This window comes from Brienomyrus brachyistius, chromosome 14 (assembly GCF_023856365.1).
Source record: "Brienomyrus brachyistius isolate T26 chromosome 14, BBRACH_0.4, whole genome shotgun sequence".
Taxonomy (NCBI): Eukaryota; Metazoa; Chordata; class Actinopteri; order Osteoglossiformes; family Mormyridae; genus Brienomyrus; species Brienomyrus brachyistius.
In genome coordinates this window covers 430351-449092 of record NC_064546.1, presented here as the reverse complement: position 1 = coordinate 449092, position 18742 = coordinate 430351, and positions in this window count along the sequence as shown.

Sequence of the window (18742 nt, the reverse complement as noted above, 5' to 3'; positions counted from 1 at the left end):
GGTGGATCAATACGCCACTAGTGACTGCATGGAGAATCTGTGGATGGGGAGGATTAACGTTGGTCTTGTGCATGACTTACATTAATAAAAATGTGCTCTTAGATAGTACAAACGATGCCACAATTCCGTCACCTGACCTCACGTAATGCAGAAATCACTCTCTTCAATATAACACTTCAGTGGAACATATTTCTGTTTGGACGTAATACTTCAGGATTGTTCCCCTTAGCACATCGCTAAATGATATGTGTGAAAAGCTAAACTGACAATAAGCAGGTAGCGAATGTATGAGAAGTTGTTAGTTTGTCCAAATTGAGTGTATGAATGTGTAGATGCCCTGTTGATGTACTGGATGCCATCAAAGGTTTACCCTGCCTTCTGCTGCCTGGAGCAGTCCCCCTGCATTGGATCAGTGGATGAAAGACAGATGATGCACTTTAATATCCTATCAGTTTGAAGCTGCTGTAAAAACATGCTGAGTTTTGCACCAACAATGCGAAGGTTGTGGGTTCAAATCCCAGAAAGCACCCATAAACTCTTCCCTCTACGGTAAGCAGTATTGGATAAAGGTGTCAGATAAAATGAATGGATCTAATGTTTGTTTAATATTTTTATTCTGTTTTATTTTCTATTTGGAAAACACGTGCCTTCATGTTAAAGGTGTACTGTGTATGTATGTACATTTTTTTTCTAGAGTTAGCAAGACATGCTGTGCCTTATTTAGGACTTGAGTGTTTCCTTAGAAACTGCTAGGTGAAAGGTTATTGGGGGAGGGGACAGATGTGAATGTCCTGAGGTGCGTCTGCTAGGCTGCGTCACTGATCTGGCAGAGCATCTGGGCTGGGGAGTCCAGCACTAAGCTTGCCAAACCATGACAGAAACCTCTGCCGGAAGAGCTCCATAAATAGCGTTTATGCTCAGTCACTGCCCTGCTCACAGGATTTTTGGTTTGTAGGAAATTGGAAATTCTAAAATTGGTCATAGTTCTCATATATATATATGTCTTATATGTCTTTACATCCGTGTCACTTTTTGTCATGTCTGTGTTGTGAAAAGGAGCAGGAGGACAGTCATGTAGTGATAAATGTTTGTACTCTTCCACCTGTCTGTCGTTCCTAGTGTTTATATGTGTATATTAATGTCTTCTGTGTTTGTTTATCCCATAACACCAGACCAAAGACCTTTCCTTTCAGATCAGACCCAAACATTCATACAGCAGTGTGCCTGCATGCAGTGCTCCCCCGCCAAAACTGTAATTTGACGTTGGCTGATTTGGGAAGGCTCTTTTTCATCGCTCCGTCGCCTCCTTATTCCCACCTGACCTGGAAAAGGGAATCCCACATAAAACTACTGTCCCATGCATGTCGTTGCCAAGCCTTCCTGGCTTCCCCACAAGTGCACACACACACGTGTATATAATGTTGACCAAACAGCGGTGACAGGGCACACTGCTTGGCCAAAGGAAGAAGAAATAATTATTAAAATGAAGACATAACTGGGTTATAGACTGAACTGTAAAACACTGCAAACTTGCAAAGAGAATAAGCCCAGTGACCAGTGAGTCTTGGAGGATTTCTGAAGTAGGCTACTGAAATACCTACACTGCCAAACCTTTTGCCTTACTATGGCTCACTCACTGCTTCTATACACGTTCCCATTCAGTAATTACAAGCGTGAAGCAGGCGATCACGGTAGCAGGTGGATCTTGTTTCTTTAAACGCGTTTCTTTAAATATCCAGTGGATCTGAAAATAGTAACTTTATGTACTTGTCTGGAATTTGCTGCTGCCATCTCCAAGTGAAACAACATTGATTGCTTTTGCAGGACACCATGGTTGAACGCTCGCTGCATTGCAGGTACCTTGAGTTTCAGACGTCTTTGTTTAATTCTGCCATTTCACTACCTTCTCTGGCATTAAAGAAGCACATAGTCAGATTCTGTCATGGGCCAGTGTTTGTGTTGAGGGTGCAACCTTAGCGGGTCATTGAAGGCGACCATGGTTGCATGCTGCTTTGAGGTGGCTGCATTTGGAGACCTGTCTCAATGCTTCTCATGCTTTGCTGGTTGTAAAAATTAATTAGTATGCATTCGTCATCCAAGTGATTCTGGTGGTGTTCTGCTGTGGTTTCGATTATAAAAGGGAAAAACATCAATTAGAACTAGAAGCTGGGAATAAGGGAAAATGGTAACACTTTACTTCAGGCCATGTTATTAGTAATTTATAAACACATTCATAACAAATAACAATGCATTCATAAAGCATTATAAACATAGCGATAAATATTTACCAAAATGCATGACACATTATAGTGTCATGTTTATTATGCATTATGAATGCTTTATGAAGCTCTCATCTATAATGCACTATAGACAGAGGTGGGACGTTCAGCACAAGAGAGCAAAAATCCAGACCAAGGTTTTGTTTCAACCAACCACATGAGTTTAAAGATTCTCAGTCACTGAGTACTCAGCTGATTGGTTGAAGCAACATCTTGGTCTGGATTTTTACTTTCTGGACCTGAACTTTCCACCCCTGACTATAGAAACATCTATGATGCATTACAATGGTCAGTATAAGAATTAAGGATGCTTCATACAGCATTATGAAGGTAAACACTTAAGTAAAGTGTTATCGGAAAAAATTCTTAAAAACATGTCTTTAAAGGCTTTGCAGGGTGTCGTGGGGCTTAGTTTGGGCCGAATGCCAAAAAGGTTACCATGAAGAAAACAAGTTTCAGCTACTTTCTACAAAACGCACTAACTGACATCTTTATTCTTATCCTGGCTTTTAAAAAATGTAGCTTTTATCCAACACAAATTATATAGATTTTAGCATATAGCATTTTACACTTAAATCAGGTAGATATTTACTGAATCAGTTCAGCAGAGGTTGTTTCTCAGTTGTGTATATGTCCGTTATCTGGACTTAGAACAGCCGCTTGTCCACCTCCTGTCCAAATATGGTTAAGTTCTTGTACAATGTCCTTTGTTGTTTTTGTAGAGAGTAAACTATTGACGAACCTGGACTGTCAGCAGACAACAGCTGCAGCACATTGTAGAAAGTCTGGATCTTTTAGGTGACTCTCATAATTCTGTAGTCATGACAGCAGGCGGCGAATAATGAGCCAGTCATTTGTGGGCTGACTGGGTGCGGATCGCTGGGTGCGGATCGCTGGGTGCACGATACAACTGGTCGAGGGCTTGAATTTTTAGCAGGCTGAAAAATCTTCCCCTCAGGCATCATTCTTACTACCGCCTATGACGAGTCCGCTGTATGCGTCAGCAGTTCCCTTTAATAGCTGTAGTCGCGAGAAAGTTGCCCACGCACTATTTGGCCTCGTGCCTTGTGTCATTTGATGCCTGTGTGCACACAGGGAGTTACTTAACATTAGTGTCATCTCCTTATACATATCTACAGATCCCAGCTCTCCACAGTGCCGTGAAGCTTCGGTCTACAGTGGGGCTGCTCTGCCGACGTGTCACAGTGCAGCCATCTGGAATTCATCACTGGAGTAAATAATTGAACGAATCATCCCCGAAAAAATGTCCTGCTTACATTAGGCTATGTAGAGCCTAAATACGAAAGGGAAAAAATAATCCACTCTCACTGTTTCATATGTGCCTATGAATATCTTTCCTGTCATGTGGGCAGTACAACCAATTAGGGGTGGAATGTTCTGCAGTGATAACGTTCGCTGAGAGATGGAGGGCTTCACCCACAGACAGTCCTTTGGATGAGGATCGATTAATTACCTTTCCTTAAGCTGAGTTCAGTTTGAAACCCTCTGACACAATGTTTTGCTCTTTCACATATCTGAGCAAGGTCTGCTCTGCTCACCTGGAGCAGTTTGCAGTTTTCTGAACTGACTGTACATGCTGCAGCAGCCTTCTGTGCGCTGGTTGTTCCGGGAATCATGAAATTCCATGCACTTTCTTGCCAGAGTCACTCAAAGGAGTCCATACCCTGCTATCTGATTCCTCACACACAGCACGGATTCTACGAGTCAGTCATGGTTAATGACCATTCATTACTGACTCTTCACACTGAAAGGGCACTGTGGTGGTATTTGGGAATTATTAATGAAATAATGGCCCGCACGGACTGGTAAAAATGATATACAACTGTAATAACTCCCCAGCATCCTTCACCATAAATCAGCTGAAAGGACACATATTCTGCCGTTACAAATGGACATGCGTGAACCTTGTGCTTTAAAGGGCCAGAACACAACTTTTCATTAAAGAAGATTATTTAAATTAACACTGCTGCAGACTGTCTTGGACGTATTTTAAAAAGGGGTGTTCATGATTACAAAGACTCAGTGTTTCCAATTTGTCAAAACATTGACTTTGTAGGGTAATGATTAACCAAAAGCCAGACTTGTTAATTTTAGTAACTGATTACTGAGAGATTATTTTAAATTTCTTGAGAACTCTTTCTTGGCAGGGGGTTGCGATAAGCAGGGGGCAGTCACCCAGGCCTGGGTTCACAGGCTTCAAATGCTTGCGTGGATTTCTGATGACTTGTGTTGATACCTTTTAATCCCTAACCCCCAGCCCACTCCGATCTTTATGGGGTGATGAGCTTCGCCGTGCTCTTGGTTGTCCCCGCTGCTTTAAGTAATGAGATGAAATACCTTGCCGCACTCACCCTGGGGAAAGGAGACAGTGGAGTCTGAGTCAGCCAGAAAAAAAAACACAGTCTATGGGAATAGCTTGGAATGTAAAGGCATTTTTCCATTTCAGGTGTCCCGGGAGGTGTCATACGTCAGACGTCAGCCACACTGGGAATGCGACAGAGTGCGTTATAGAGGAGGCCAGGGTTTTGCATGAGGAACTCTCAGACAGACCCACAGGGAGGTAATGAAGGTGCTGAGGTCTCCCAGAGCGATGGCGGCAGTCTGCATGCCAGGTGAGGCGCCCCCCCGCAGAGGTCCCATTGCGTAGCGGTGCAGTCACGCGGCACAAAAGACATAGCGGGGGCCGTGTGCTGCTAACGGTGTCCCCATACGCTAACAAACATTACACTGTGGCTGCCTCCCTGTGTCACTGCTTCACAAGGTCGTTGTGGGCTGGACAAACGGGAGACTTTATTCCCTTTATGAATTTAAAGTATGTCGGACAATGGGTCATCTTGGTTAAGGACCACCCGGGCTGATATTGAGCCATCCGGTACCTTCCTGGTTCTCGGTTTTGATGTCGTCACTGGGGACAGCTAGACATGCAGGCTTCTTCACAAGTAAAACCATAACTTAGAATTAGGTGATCAGTGCTGACACACCACAGCATACAGAAAGGAAATGTGCTCCATGCATTTAACCCTATGTGACATAGAAAGGGGAGTTAATTCAGCACCCAGGGAGCAGTGCTTGGGGGCGGTAATTTGCTGGTTAGGGATTTGAACCAGCAATCTTTCAATTACAAGTGCACTTTCCTAACCATTAAACCACCACTGCTCACAAGCAAAACCCAGGCACAAACTAACATACCTTTTCTAAGTGATGATTAGTCATACGCAAGCATCTGCAGAGATAATTAGGAATAATTAGAATTACGGAATAGTGCATTTTGCAGGAGTGTCTCAGTAGATTTGAGTTCCACTTCTGCTCTGAATGTTTGGAGTTCACATGGCCTCCCAGGGCTGCGACAGAATATAAAGGGGCCTGCATCACAAAGCTGGACTTTTGGGTCAGTAAGATAACTTGCCGGATTTAAGAATGAAGTCCACTGGAACTGGAGTACCTTAAATCCGTCAAGCCAGCGAATGCATTTTGCTTCGTGACACAGACCCAAGGTGTAATCAAGGTGGTCTTAAAAGGCAGTGAGACACTGCATGGTGTTTTTTTTGTGCATGCACTTCTTTGGTGAGTAACCTTGGAACGTAAGCACAGCATCGGTGAGTGTTATATAATGGAACTGATGGGTGAACCTAAGATGACAGGTGCCAAATCAGAGGGCGTGATTCAAAACCATCAGGCCGTGATCATGATGGATGCCTGTTGCGGCAGCATCGTGACACGGAACACTGGCACAGCATAAGTGCTGTTCCCCTTAAAGTGTGCATTTAACCGTTAACGTCACAGAGATGCCTGCACTCCGGCCTCCAGCAGCTCTTGCCTTCACCCATCTCTGGATGTTGCATTTTGGAGCCCCCCTGTATTCATACAAAGGTTTCAGGGGTTTTGTACTGATCCCACACATGATAATTTTCTGAGGTTGGGGGGGGAGGGTCTCCCAAAAAAAATCATACTTTGTATGTTGGTTGTCCAAGTCGTAAAGGGAATCCTTGGTAACTCTTTACTTGACGCTGTCATCTATAATTCATTATAGATGCCTTCATAATGCATTTTAATCGTCAGTATAAGAATTAAAGATGCATTATACTGCATTATTGTCGTGCCCGGCTTGTCCGATCCCCCTGTGTGCCACACCCCCTCGCTACCTCGTGTGGAATCCCCGTGTTACCAGCTGTTTCTCATTGTTGTTAATTAGTCCTGTGTATTTAAGGCCGCATTAAAGTATGTTTCCCCAGTCCGGTCATTAATGGTATGGGATGTCGTTTCATGTTTCCGAGTGTTTTCGACCCAAATAAATCTGACTCCACGGCTTATATCCTGCTTCCCCGGTCTCCGCCCCGGCGATATTGACAGTTATGAAGATAACTGTAGTATATTATAAAGAGGGTTTCTAAAACATTCATAATACAGTATAAACATGCTTATAATGTGTTATGTCATATAAGTATTTATAGCCATGGTTATAATGCCTTATGGATGCTTTATAATGTTTTATGAATGTGTTCATAGATTCTTGTAGACATGACATTCATAGAAAGTTTTACCGAATTCTTTTGAAAATATACAGCTACATCTGAGGATGAGTCGTCTTTCTCCTGCTACACAGTAGGTGGTGTCGCCACACTCAGCATGGGCTCACACATCCACATGGACATGGGCTCCTTTTCTTGCCGTCAGAGGGCTTGGAGCCCCTGTCGCTGCGGCACGGGCATGACAGCCTCTCGCTGTTCTGCCCCCTCAACCCGCTTTGCATAGATCTTTCTTGGACATCCTGGGCAGGGCCCAGCCCTCTGCTGTGAAGCTGAGTCACACAAGCCCCCAAAATTGTGTCTGGGCTTGATGCTTGTTAAATGCCACCTCCAGGGCAGAGACTGAGTTACAGTCCTTGTTGTTAGCCTGTCATATGGCTGTGACGGCAGTCCCTCTGAGGGCCTCTGTTGTCTCGCACAGTAGGGCTCTCTGCCTCGCTGTGTCACTCCTCTGATAAGCAGTTGTTTCCAGCAGCCGTGGCACATTGTTGCTTGTTCCCCGACCACAGCATCCGAAAGTCTCTTAGACGCAGGTCTCTGATCATCGTTTTGCTTTAGTTACAGATCGACTCTCCTTTTCTATTCTGCGATCGTGACTCAGTGTTTCTCACTGAGAAACATCCAAAAGTTTGGACATCCACAGTTAAAATCGTAACACATTCTGGTTTCTTTTCAGTATGTTTGTTTTTTTAATAAATGCATATTCAAAAGTCACATCAATCTACCGCCAGGCTGCTCGAGCCTCTGCTGGAGCCGCCCATCAACTTACATTATCATTCATTTATATTTTCTGTCATTATGAATGAACAGAATATACAACGTATTTCCTTCCCACAGTTCCAGCAGCATGGTAAATGTGTTTAAAATGCATTCAGCGTATACATAATTAAACACATTACTGTGCCGAAACTGAAAATGCTTGTCAGATTAGAAGACACTCCCTGGGTTCTTTCGGCTGGCACTAATATTAATATCCATCAGCTGCGATTATCCGAGGATATTGAAAGGTCATAAATTCTGCCCGAATTCTTCACATCATTTGACAATATCTGAGGAGAGGCCTCTTATGTGCAGGTGCTGGCAGAGTTGGCAGGAAACATGGTGATGCCTTTCTAATCACTCAGCACACTGGTTCCATAATGCTCCCCTTGTCCCATTAGGGTTGCTTTGGGCTTGATGCAAACTAAAACACTGCAATGACGCATCTCTAACCGCCCTTGGCTTCATACCTTTTCCAGTGAATAACGCAGATTTAGGACTGGCCTGGACCTGCTCAGTAATGTGAGGTCAAAGCCTGTGAGAGATATGACCCAAGCAAGCAGACACACCCCTACATTGGGTGGCTTTCTGATCTGGCTGGGAGTCATGTGGACATTACTGGCGTGCAAGTTCACGTCCCTTTCAAAGCTCCCTTTCTGTACCTTGGCACCGTGGCGTTTTTTTCTATCAAGCGCGACACACTTAATGGCCACTTCATTAGGTACGCCTAGTTCATGCCAAGTAGGACTGACCTTTGGCTACCGAACGGTTTAAAATAATTGATTAACAAGCATTTTTGGCAACCTTTTTAATTCACTGCACTGTTCTCCAGACTCTGTACCCTCGAGACACTGCAGTGGAGGTGGATGTTTCGGAGACGTTCCGATTCTTAGCTGCGCAGTAAATGAACCTATTGACCTCGTCTGCATGCTGTACATATTCAGTTGCAGCCAAATGACTTGCTGCATGGAGGAGCAGGCGGTCAGGAGCAGGTATATCTCATAAACCGCTGCGTGTTTGTCCTGGAAGAATTCGTTATTTGGGTTTAGATGGGTCAGCAGGACAAGAGTGTCATTTTAAACAATTCTTTCTGCTCAGGCGCTCACAGATTTCACATCCAGCGGTCATTTTAATTAAACCCTGAATTTCACGCACCACTGCCATGATCCGTCAGCAAGTCCACGCTGTGTGAACTCAGTAAGGAGTCTGCTGTCTTATCCACTCCTCACCTCTTATAACCAGACAGCAAAATGGACACATTCCTCGCTTTCATTCTAGTTGTGAAAAAAAAAGAAAAAGATTTTCCATATCAACCTTGCACTGGCACTGCCATTAAGAGGGAACTGTCACAGAAAGCTCTACTGGGTCACAAAGAGATCCGACATTCAGAAATACAGCACTTGTAAACAGTTAGCAACAGGCATCTGTAGTTTTTTAAATTCAACATTTTCTCCTGTACTGAGAGAAAGATATTACGATTCATCTGACGTTTACATACTGAATGAGGATAAGAATTCCTTTTATGGATTATAGCAGGAACACAGCAGAATACCGTAACCCTGTGTGGGTTGCGGAAAGTGTGTGACGTCACACTGGAATGTTAAGTGCAGGAAGAGGAAGTCCATATGTGTTGGAAGGAGTTTTGTCAATCATAACATCTGTCTACGCTGAGAACTGGCACATTCCCTGCTTCTTGTGCTTTGTACATTTTTCCTTAATTTTATCACTGATATTTTCCACTGCACTGCTCTGTCTGGAGGGTAATTTGTGACCATGGAGAATTTACCGACTTCCTCAAATAATACAGATGATGAGGACTACGAGCCGCTTGTGTGTTTACTCTTGAGTGTATGCTGCACACACAGTTTAATATCCAGTAAACCAACTAGCATCTGTCTTTCTTTGTATCTAATTGAAGTCTTACACAACTGTTATGGGAGTTTTATTGCAAAAGTAAGTTTGATCTATAGCATTTTCACCTGCGGGACCGGCTGTGTTGTTTAAAAGAAGAAAGGCTTAAACAAATAAAAACTTTTCCTTCCATTCAAGTCAAGATAAAATGCAAACACGGATTTCCAGCAAACCGCCTCTCTAGAATTTAATTTAATCATTGTTCACAGAACTAACCAAAAGTGCATTGCCGTCTGTGCCAATTGAGCGGGCAGGTCCGGTGGGTCAGCTTGTTTAAAGCCGGCGGGCATGTGCAGCTCTGTTGATGTGGTTGCCCATGGTTACAGAGGACGCAGACTGTAACACAACACAAGTGTTTACATGTCACACACAGGGCACCATCCAAGGACACAGGCACAGGCGAGGGCAGCCTGGACGATAAGAACCTATAGGACTTTCAGTTCACGCTGCTGTTTTTCCAAAGTTATGTGTATACACACATTTTTTCATTATCTATTTACAATATGAATAGATATGAGGCACCTGTGTCTTGAATTTGCTAACTGTAATAAAATTTTAGGGAACTCCATATACTTTTGGGGATTATAATGATGTACGGTACCATGTCAATAGCTGAACCCAATAGGAATTATGCAGGTTTCGGTCTGATTACTGTATTTGTATCTTAGTCCTGTATCTTAGTTTTTTTAAACAACACTTCAAGTATAATGTTACTCAGGGAGACCTTGATAAGATCCTCTTGCCAGCTTCAATATGTACAGGGAAAAAGAGAAATTAAAATAAGCGAACTAGCTGAATATTCATTATCCTGTTTTGGGAAAATTCTGTAGGTTACGCCACCTCATTTTCACCCAGACATGCACAGCAGTTGTCCTGAGGGTCATTTTTGTCCCATGAACCGCACTTCCTGTAAGGTGAGGAAAAAAAAAACACAGGAAAAGAAAGCATACAGATTTTATACAGGCGACTGGGACCAGAATCAGACCTACAGTCCTGGCAGTGGGAAAGAACAACAGCATCACTGAGGTGCCCCAACCCCAAATAAATAGAGCTATTGAGGTGGTAGTATGTAAGAGGTACAAATGAAGTGGATCCCCTGATGTCGCTCTGGGGAAAGTTCTGGGGGCCTGATTAAGTCCAGCATGATTTGTCATGACCTGGACGGATACACACCATGCAGAAGAGCTAGCGCATCTCAGATAGACCCCAGGGATCTTGCGTTGGTCTGTTTTCTCTCATTCCGCGTTTTCCTGCTAATTAACTCATATGTTCCCTTATGCAACACGTTGAAAGGAAACGTCAAAATTCCCCTTTTTTGTTTCTGCTCCAAACCCCCCCCCCACCCCCCCAAGGATTCAGCCTGTCTCTCAGGAAACAAGAACTTAATTCTATAGATCTTACATGTACCTTATAAAAACAAATGCCTGTTACTTATGGCAGGAATTTATGCCCACTGTATTATATTTTATTTAGTAATTACAGTGGTAAGTGATTTAAGAAAAGGATAACATTCAGATGTAAAGAAATGCTGAAGGAAACTAATTGTTTCTGTAATGTGGAATATATGACATAACAGAAAATAAGAGAATCAGCCTTAACCGTAGGACTTGTCACAGCATTTGTCAGGGAAGTGAAGGCAAAATTTCCTGAGCGATATGTAGCTTGTCCAGTGGCCACAGGTTTGCAGTTTTAGCATTTATTGTAGGGTGCAATTTCTCATTTCACCATGCCTTTTTAAACAATCGCAAAATTGCCGAAGGAAAAGTTTGAGAATATAATAGGGAGAAAGCAGAGAATGACGCTGGGTGTTGATGGCACGACATACTTTGGGTTTGTCTTCACTCGTAATGTCAGCACATATATTATGCTGCAGTAATTTTTTTTTTTGCCAGCCCGCATTTACTTTGCATTGACCCTTCTGTTGACCAGACAACAAAATTTCATACGCACGGTTTCGGTGGCATGTTTGACTGCAGAATCTAAGGATTACCATGACATCATGGCAGTCTATTGGTTCCTGGGTTCAGGTTCTGCCAAGCCTACTTTACGGTTGCAGAAATCCATCCTTAGGGAGGTATATTCTTTGATTCACCTCTGATTCTAAATAATTCCACTTTTGTTGACATTTTTACAGGAGTGCTGAGCTCCAATGGAAAGGTATTATGTTGGAAGCCATTTGATTGTTTTTGGTCATTTTCCCAGAGATCCAGATCAAATAACTTTTTTCCTTTGGCATGCCAGTCACAACTTGGATGTTTCCAGTACTCAGTCAGTCAGTGGCAGTGAAACAGGTCAATGGTTCGGCATCAGGGATTGACTTTTTCAATCCATGTTTTTGCTCCCTCCGAGCTCCCTACCAAGATCTGGGAGGGAGCAAAAACATGGACTGTATGTGGGTCCCAGAGGACTAGATTGGGAAACACTGTGCCAGAGAGTATGCCAGTGAAAACTGAGATGCCTTTGACCCGGTTTCTGGGTGATCCAGGTGCCCCTGATTCAAGTGTATTGTCAGGCAGTCTGAGGCTGGTAGCAACCACTGAGACTTAGCAGCTGATGGGCAAAAACTATTTATTGAATATTTTTAAATGCTGAACTTTTATATTTTGTTGTTTTCCCAAGCCCCCACCCTATCTGTAAGAATAACTCTGTAACTCCTACACTTTAGCCAGCCATTTGTTTTCTCCTTCCCTACTGTAATATGTCATTTTGAAAAACGTTACTCCGAATATTTAAGATTCACCCCCTGCTTGCAGTGCAGTACGAAGCACTACTGTACCCGGAGGTACCCTGCTGGACCCTGGCCAGTGATGGTCTTTTTCATGGTGCCTGGTGAAGTACTGCATACTTCCAGTTTTTACAGCGGGAACAAATCAACTACTGACACAGTATAAAAGCAGTAATTCCCACATGCAGGAAGTACATTTTTAAAATTCAAGGTCAACGTAATGTCGGTATACCCAGGCAAGTGCAAGGACTAGATTGTGTGGGGGTGGGGGGGGGGCACCAGGGGTACTTGGTGGGGGGGGGGGGTGCCACTGAGTGATTCTGTGCGTCCAGATTCTTTATGACCTATGGCGCAGGACTGAATCCGGATCAAGGGAAAAGGACTCTGAGCAGCACTACATTACAGTGTTTTGGCTGACACCCGAAATTACTTTACTTACTTGAATTGTTGCAATGAAAAAATGAAAATCAAAAACAACGGCAGTGCTAAAAGCATTTGGGCTTCCGTATCCTGGCACCGTGGTTCTCTTTATTCTACCTGTGCTCTTATTAAACAGTGCTACCCCAACTGATGTACTGCGATGTCCTGGCATCCCTTACAGGGATTACCCCTGGCTTGTGCCCTGTGCTTTCTGGGACAGGCTCCAGACCTCCCTGTAACCCTGTAATGTATAAGCACTTAAAAGATGTATGGATTTCAATTAATTGAAGATTTCAAGAACTACCTCCTTGATATTGTGATATCTTTAATGATTTTGGCATATTGAAGTATATATAGTAAACCTATATATTAATATTGACTTTGGTATGACATCTATTTAAAAAAATGCAACACATTTCATTTGCAGTTTGTGTTTCATTTGCCTTACTGTAACCTCAAAAGTGTATTATGCCGAAAAGACACCCCAAATCTTGGGATGTTTTTTTTCTTGTTTGTACAGTGAAAAACTTGGCGTATAAATAGAACGGCATTATTTTTCAGGAAACGGTGGTCCGACGTCTTATACTTTAATGGTAGTGAGGCCACCCTTCGTTATATCTGTCCTTGGCATGTGTCTTGTCTGCAGAGCCTGTTTCCTGCAGGTTTTCGAAAGAGACAAGTGAGTTTCCATGTGGATGCTCCAAGGAAAATGGGATTGATTTATCATCACTCGAAAGCCGCTGGCACGTGTGAAATAGTGGCCAGAGAATCATTAAAGGACTGACATCTTCAGCGTCTCTCTGGCCAAACTCTTGGAGACTGATCAGTGACATCTGTCAGCTCCTTAGGAAGATACTAATTAATGCTTATGTCTTTGACGGTAAAACCATCTTCCAAAGGAAGATTAATATTCATGGCTCCTATGTAACTAGCTGTCATAGAACAATACTCAGAAATACCTTGCAATGCAGAGCCTCGTATTACTGCAGTCAAATGCAAAATAAGGAAAAGCATGTCAGCAGTAAAAGAGCCCTGTCACGGATCTAATCATTCCCAAAACAGCGTGTATTTGTTGTGGCTACATCCTTTAGTTTGACTTGGCACTAGAGCGCTTTGCAAAAACATAGGAACTATCTCTCGTGGCAGTAGCATCCTGCTAATTTCAAGATAGTTTTCCTGACTCACTTTCCTGTTCACAAAGAAACACGTGTGAAATGCTTAATGTGCAGTTAATGGACAGAGGAGTTAATCTGCACCTGACAGGTTTTGCTGACGTCATATTTCCTGGCAAGTGCTCATCATTGCTCTTAAAGCACTTCCTGTTTCTGAAGTTTGCCCCAGTTGCTATTTTGAAGCAAATTTCTGTGATGTTACGGTGCCAAAGCTGCATGGAACGGCACAGATGTATAAACCCGAGAAAGTTGTCGGTAGTTGTTTGATACTACGGAGTGGGCTCTTTTAGTCAGGAATTCCGATAGGACCCTTGAGGGAACAAGGCAGTCAGGCCCTGTCAAATAGCTTGGAGAGTTAAAGGCTGACTTCTGTTCATTGTCTTGAAAATCTATTAAAGTGCCTAGAATTTCTGTGTTTCTTCACCATGGCAAAAGCTGCAGGGGGTCTCGGAGACACTTTAGTTTTGTGTTAGCTAAGATATGTTAATCTTCCTATCGGATGAGCCTATCCCATCTAATGAAAATTTCAGAAGTTGGATTTCCATCATTCGGTTAAATAAACCAACATTTTATACCAAGAAAAAAAGTAAAATTGGCTCCTGAATCTAAGCATTAACTCATAACCTTCAGAAGAGAACTTGCTTTCCATATTTCTAACCAAAGGTGAACTGGTTTAAAACTATACTTAGAAACACGTGTGCTTTGGCGAAATGCTAGTGCTACATCATTTGGTAGTACGTATTTGGAGGCAGTAAAAATGCAATATGCATTGTTCACAGCATTTGTTAATGCTGTTTTCTGAGAATGACTGAAATAATCGCATAAATTTGAGAGACTTACATGACATGTGGAAACTCCTCTTTACTTATCCAGACTCTCTGGGTCATGAAGGTTGTAGCTAAGCTTCTTATTTATTCTGCACTATTTTGCTGGACTGTTTTTGACAGGGTCTCCAAATGAAAGAAATAGTCATAAAACGTTACCTAAATTTTGCATGCTGACAGGGATTCTCATTTTGTGAAAGGTAGTTTTTTTTTCCCCCTCAGATATGCTGTGGAAGAGACTCAAGATCCCTGCTGATTTCTGTCTTGTTTGTCCTGTTTTATGGCGGTTTTATTCGCTTTCCATGCAGCATCTTTGCTCTTTTAGTAACCCGCTCCTATTGCTTAAATAAAATCTAGCTGTATTAAGTTGTAAATAAATCGGGGTTTTTGATGAATTACAGTGGAATACGAAAGGCGTGTTATTTACCTGAGTATATTCCTGGTAAGAGAGCCCAGGGCGGGGGAGCGAGGGTGTACAAGCGATGAAGCAGCTGCTTCGTGGACAGCCTTCCTCAGGGCTTTGGAATGCCCAGAAGCTTCCAGAATGTTCTTCATCAAAACAGTCTAGATACTCCTGGCTTCCCACAAGCCTGCGACAAAGTCAGATTCACATGGCAGTGAAGTCAGGAGGTGTTTATTTTCCTGTTTGAATATTTCTACTGGTGGGACATGAAGTGGACTTCTGGGAGCACAACCAGCACTTCAAATTGTACTCAAAAATGTGTGTTTTGTTATTCACTATTTGATTTGTTTGAAGTTATTTAAACAGTCTGTTTAATAAAAGTAATGGGAAAAAAGTAACATTAGATAGTATAAATGTGAATCTGGTCCACTAGATTTGCAGACAAAATTTTCAAGTACTTCTTGGTACGGAAACAGAAAGCTGGCCTCCTTCAGTTTTCGGAGACAATGAAAGTTGAAAAGTTTAATTGGTATTATTCCAGTTTCTCTAAAGGGAGAAAACAAGCACGCAACAGACTTGCTTGGGCTAAGTGGTGCAAAAGTGATTACAGTATCATCGAGAAGACAGGCAGTTCCGAGGAAAAAGAAAACTCAGTCTGTTTGGCAGAAAGTCTGCTTTTCCATGGAGCAGTTTTACTTTAGCCCATGGGCTTCATATTGTTGATTGACATGATTAAAACTAGCAAAGTAACATATATCTCTGTCCTCTAATGTGTTTCAACTACACTTTGATATCGGTTTGAGGCTGCAGAGAGCCATTGAAAGGAGCGAAGTTTCTGCAAACGTTGACTTGACTTATTCATAAATGAGTATTATTTCCTTGCAATGACTAACGAAATAGCCAATTTGTGACAGTACTTAGAATTAAGACGAGGGAAACAAACGAGGGGCTGTGGAAGCAGTTAAGGAAATCATCCATGTTAGACTTGAAAGATTTAAAAAAATTCACTAAGTTGTGATTCTGATTTAAGCTTTCTTGAAATGGCAATGTGTACCTAAATGTTTTTGTAAGATGTTTTAAAGATGATGGTTGTTTTAAAAGAAGTCCATTAGGGAAACAGGCAGTTGAATTATAGACTCGGTGAAATTTGTAATGAATGCATCTATAAATTAGACTGCATGTGGAGTCACCACTGGGATCTTTTGCTGTACGAGTTCCAAGGAGTTTTTTAATTTCATTTGCTTTTTGGTCTGATAGTTCTGAAGTGAAAAGACTATGGATGAGCACGGCTGCGGGGATTTCTTGGTAAATCCGTGCTTTAGGCATGGAGGGAAGGACCAGTATTCCATGGAAATTGAGTGGAACTTGTCTGGGCCCTTGTTGCCTTGTAGAGTTACGGGCAGAGCTGTGGGGGGAGGGGCAGACCTCACTATTTATACACCTTCAGCATGAAAGGGAAAATAAACAGAGGCCTTCCAGGTGTTTTTTTCATCTGCGCAAGCAAGAGAGATGATGCACATTCCGCCACACAGACCACACCCATATCATGGGCCAAAACACCACCGCGTACCACTCATCCATTGGCTGCTGGTGTCTCTTTTGTTTTTGTGTATGCTTTTGCCTGGAACTGGATCACATTTTTTAATGAAAGAGCTTCACTCCTTCGCCAAAACATTTGTTTCTGAGACATGGGCCAGCATCAGGGACAATAAGCAATAATAAACACATGATCAGCAATGACTTCAGCTGCTCAAACTCTAAAATTATGGATTTAAAATCAATCTAAGCCCTCCCTGGCAGCAACATCGATACTTAAATGTCAGGATCAGAAAACATTATATCATCAAGTGGAAAATTAATAATACATTTGGCGTACAAAAAAATCTAGGTCAACACTCAATCAGTTTGGGTGTCTCATCTGAAGGATATTAAAACAAAATTATGCGGGGTTGTCTTAAAACAATCACTCAGTTTGTCATTTAGCTTTGAAAAATGTTTAATTGCAGTGTCTTTGGGTGTGTCTCTTTGGGTGTGATAATTGGCAGGAATCTAGAATCGTGTGTAAAATGAAGAGGATAATAAGCCCCAGATGACAAAGGCAACCAAACTCAAGCACTTTTTGATAACCACCTGGCTTTTTCATCAAGGGTTTGCAGTCAAACCTGCCTCGGGAGACATATTACATGCTGCTGTCAGAATCCAGTATGTCGGTCATGTGTTCAAGTGAAAGAAAATGGAACATTACATGAAATTCATGTACCCTCTGTCATACATACAGTACAGTACAGCCACCCATATAAATGTACACAAGATAATAATACAAACCATTTATGAGACCATATTCAGAAAAACACGTTTGAGGACGTGGAAGACGCTCATTTATTTGATGGACTGCTCAAAGGACTTTGACTTGGTGGCTTACAAGAAAACAATGTGTTTCACAGCAACATAATACTGCAGGATAGCTGGTTCTTTTTAGTTTTGTATGAGCGGTGAACATCTCATGTACAGTTCTTGCTAAGCTGGAGGCTGCACTGACTCTAGGCCTTAACTAGAGGTCTCTACCTTAATTCCTGGGTAGCTGTTTTCACTGTAAGTCATTCCTCTTTCTTCGCTGATAATGAACTCGCTAACAGAATGAAACGGCTGAGCAAGCAAACACAGGACACATGGATCTGTTTCTGAGACCTTTGCCCTAAACGCTGAGCTCTAAAAGTGCTTCTGTGTATTAATAGGGGGACCTATTTGCTGCTAATGTGCCCTCAGAATTTACTGGCAGATGCTGAAACACACTTGACTAGAAACTTTCCACTTGTATCATGGCTTAATTTTTTCAGTTTTGGCATCTCACCCGGATATTTTTGTACATACATCACTGGCCTTGAACTTGTGTTAATGTGACTGATATGACTCCGATATGACTCATTTCCATCATCTTCTGATGCATCTACAAACATGCTGTGAATTCCAACAAGGGAAATGCTGTGAATTCCAACAACTATGTCTTCTCCCAGTATTCATCACCCGTGCTTTGCTCACTTTTTCAGCTGGATCACAGGAGAACATTAAATATCAGGACATTTATCTCTGGTTGTAAATGCGTGCTTTTCAGATCACCTGATTCCACTGAACTACTCAGTATTTGAACCTAATGCATTTTTTTCCTGTAAATTTTCAGTTTCTCTCCTTTTTTATAGTCTGATTTTCTGATTCTGTTTTTATGTCAAATACAGAGTAAAATTGTTAGTCTGTTTGGAACTTTTAATTGTCTGCGTTTCCTCCATTGATACTTTCTTTTGTAGTCATCATAATTAAATTTCAGATTATCGTGCAGGCCAGTATAATGTGCAGCTGTGCAATCTGCGGCTGCAGATTCCAGCATAGACTGGAGATATTTGGTAGACTGAAGAATTTTCATTGCTTAACAGGACAACTTTTTTTTTGAAACACCCACAGATCTGCTAGGGGAAGCCATAATTCATCTCCAGCACCGCACTGCCTCCCACTGCTATATTAGCGCAGAACTGCCGCACTTTTCAAAAACAAATATTTGTAGGCCACATCTAGGGGGTATTAAAATAAGTTTTATCGGTTTATAGTTTGGTTTGAACGTTATGGACTAACAGATACGTTATGATTCAATGTGGCAAAGAGAGGTCGAGAGCCGATTCACCAGGAATTGCGGTCAGAGGAAAGGGAAAG